The following is a 3,835-nucleotide window of genomic DNA, read 5'->3' as shown; positions in this document are numbered from 1 at the left end:
CGCATCTGGAAAAGATCCAAAAGGCTTTCCAAATTCCGCCGTTGACTAATCTGAAGGGTTTTCTTCTCAGCATCCCGATCAATCCGCATTCCCATGAAATTCCTCACCTCCCCGACATCCGTCATCGCAAACTCGGTGGCGAGACATTTCTTGAGTGTCCCGACAAGCTTTGCAGAACCGTTGGCGATGAGTAAATTATCCATATAAATGACAAAATGACTTGAGTATCGCTTGTACCACGGCGATACAAGCACATATCAGTATGGCTTTTCACGAATCCCAGACGAACGATGAAATTGTGGAACTTTTCATTCCAGGACCTTGCCTTGCCAGCCAAAGAGGGACCTATTCAAACGACATACGCGTCCATTTCACTGTTTAAAAATCTCAGGCTGAGGCATTCCGATAACTCACCGTTAAGAAACGCGCATTTCCCGTCCATTTGGTGGACGCTCTGAATGCCTACTGCTCCCGGAAATCCACATTCCGAGCGACCACTATCGGCTTTTCCTTCGGGTTCCACACCAGGTATCCTTTCGCCGCATAACCATCAAAAACACCCTTCCATGCCTTTCAAGCTTCCTACGGCGCTCTTGTGGAGCACGCACAGGCCGTCCCTATTTTTGCAAAAGTTGGGAATGTTAAAAGTTCAATATTGCAAAACCATCGTTTTAGCTAAAAAACCATCATGCCAAAATTTGAAGTCCGTATCTCAAGGCTAAGTGGTCCCCCACGGAGCCTAAAGTTATAGGTTGAGTGTTCAGAAGTGCGTTGGTTAATTTCTACACAGATCGAAAAAAGAGTGTAAAATTATGTGACATATGATGCACATAATTGGAGCGTGGGATATCACAGAAGTTTACATGACATATCATGTAAAGTTCATGAAATATCATGTAAACTTCCATTATTTGTCATGTAATTCAGCATGACTCTGAGAGTTTACATGACATATAACACAAATTTACATGATATATCATGTAAACCATCATAACATTAAGTTTACATGAGTAAAATGAAGTTTACATGACGTGTAAATCTCATTATTTTTATCTGTGTACAAATATCAATTCAAAATTACAACTATGGTTTTATTTTGACATTATTACTACATTATAGACAACTGAATTTCGGATGAATAAATAATTTGAATCCTAGCTCGGATTTAGTACGTTCTTCCGGCAAATGTTGATGTATTCCACGAATCCTTCGGGAAACTGGTCATTTGGGAATCCTTACCAACAGCTTTCCTCTCTTGTATCGTTTCCTTGGTATCGGAATCCAAGGGATTCTGCAACAAATGTAATAGGTAGACTATGACACTATACTGTTACTGTTCAACTAAAACTGTTTCGTTTTACCTTAGGAAAACAGCTTAGATTCAGCCAAACATACGTAACACTCGTCGATTGCACATCCATTTCACATCCACCAGAGGCGCTCATGTTCGATGATTTTGACGTTTCCTAGTGTACGCGTTGCTGAATGATGCAAACGAAAATTACAGGCGATCTGTGTAGTAGTGTGCGTGTTAAGAAAACGCCAAGCCACAATCCATCATGGCCGACAATATTTTGCACGGTTCTACCAATAGGTGGCAGCATATTCATAAAAAGGACATATCCTGCAATTTTTTTTTATTCGAACTTCCTCTAAGAGTCACGTCTGTTTGTCTGTTCGGGCACATCACAATTCCAGGCTCCGTTGGCCAATATTTTCAATTAGTGAAACACGCAGCCTTGGTTGTTCTTAAAAACTGTGTTTTTTTTTCAACCAGAATATTGGTTTGAACTTATTACCAAAGTTGTTGTCCTCTACTAATATTTTTGTTAGAATTACTGATTCGTGTAAACCCGAGATTTAGTAAATAAATACAAACCATTTTATTTTAGAAACAACAAACAATTGGTTTCAAACAACAAATGTGATACAGTGCCGATTCGTTCGTTGAGGGCTCGTTAGATGGGCTGTCTCGATTATTGCATGTTTACTAGGTTGGGACAAAACCCAACTAAAAAGCACTGTCAATGTCAAAACGAGTTTTGTAAGTATGCGAATGTTTCGTGACGTATTTCTTGTAAACTACGTGTGTCTGAAGCATTTGGATCAGCTGTCAGTTGCCCCAACGAGCGAACACGATTCGCTAATCGGGGCGCAGCCGTGCCCCAACCAGTGAATCTGGACTGTATATGGCTTTGAAAAAAATATCTAATGGTAGATTCAACAAATTATCCAGTTTGGTTCAATCTTAGATTGTGGTTTTGGAACAACAAATTTGTCGTTTGAAATAACTTTTATTTTGGTCTGTAAAACAACAAACAAGCTTGTTGTTTCAAACTAGATTGTTTTTTCTCCGTGTATCTAACAATTGTCCCAAGAGTGATACACTCTTGGTTCCACTTCGATTTTTTAGACATTAAAATGCCTATGTTCTTATCAGATGGGAAATAATCAATAATTTCAGATATTCCATTTTACCTTTGCCAATTGGCTTCTTTAGCGGTGTTGAGATAATTCCATATTCTGAATCTGCATGCAAAACTAAGCCGAAATCCAAATTTTCATGAATTTTGGTGCCCAGGAACCTATTTAAAAATCAATTTGAAGTTTGTATGGGAGCGATTTGTCGAATCACCCCTCGTCGCATTTTGTACTGGGTGGAGCTGTCAAACAGTTACCCAGCTGTCAAAAGGTGATTTCAAAAAATCTCTTGGAAATTGATTTTAGGTACCAAAATAAAGTTCTAAAAATCTGAAAAAAATCATAGTGGCTCAGAAAAAGGTGTTCTTTCGTATAAAATCAAAAAATTGATACATTTTTCTTAATTTAAAAACCCAATTGTTGGTCAGATGAAAGCAAAAAGATGTATACCATCAATAACCAGCCCCTATAGCTCTGAAAATCGAATAATTACGCGAAATTTTACGATTCAATTACACTCCATTTATGAGTTGAATTTTTTTCTCTTTTTGCGTATGACGAAGGCAACCGCACCCAAGCAGCAGCTAGCCGATTTGTTCTTCATCGCCGTTCGCTTCGTCAGATTCACTTTATTGAACCAACCTACAATTCACACCCCACAAAAACTCTGTGGCACTTCAAAGTTGGATTTCACTGCTACATATTGCTACATTCAGATGATTAAATAAATCACTTTTTTTCGTCGGTAGAATGTTTGTTTACAGTCGTCTTCGTCTAGGGAGGATGCAAGCAAATGTGTGCGTGGATTGTCTAGCATACGAAACATCGTATTTCACAACTACGGAGAAGAATTTCTTCGTTGCACTGTGATGACCTTGTGGGCAAAAATGTATATTGAAATATTTCGATCGATATTCTAAAGCTACATCCATTTCGATTCAAAACTTTCTACTCAATCGCACTTTTAACGCATGATTTGATTTAGATTGCGCAGAATTTGATCGAATTGTCGAATTATAAACACCTACGGTCAAATCATAATTTTTACCATCCTTGGTGCCATAGTGTCGCGTTGAAGATGTGCTGGGAATTGAATTCAGGTTGTACCCGAAACACACGTGGACTGGACGGAAACTAAATTCGAGGGACAATTATTCAAACTTATTATTTTAAGAAAATTGTATTTGTTTCACGAAATGTTTGACATGATATGGAAGCTAATTTGTAAATTAGTAATTGATACAAAATTGGTCATGAAACATTAGGCGAGGTGCAAGATTTATCTCGATCATTATTGGTCGGTGCTTAATCAGACGGGAATTAGATAAAATCCGTAACAATTGTATTTGTAAATTTCACTTCAGCTTGAGCAGCTTCAGTCACAATTTGAAGTGGCTTTATATATCTATATATT

Source organism: Aedes albopictus, chromosome 1, assembly GCF_035046485.1.
Source record: "Aedes albopictus strain Foshan chromosome 1, AalbF5, whole genome shotgun sequence".
Taxonomy (NCBI): Eukaryota; Metazoa; Arthropoda; class Insecta; order Diptera; family Culicidae; genus Aedes; species Aedes albopictus.
This window is presented reverse-complemented; position numbering follows the sequence as displayed.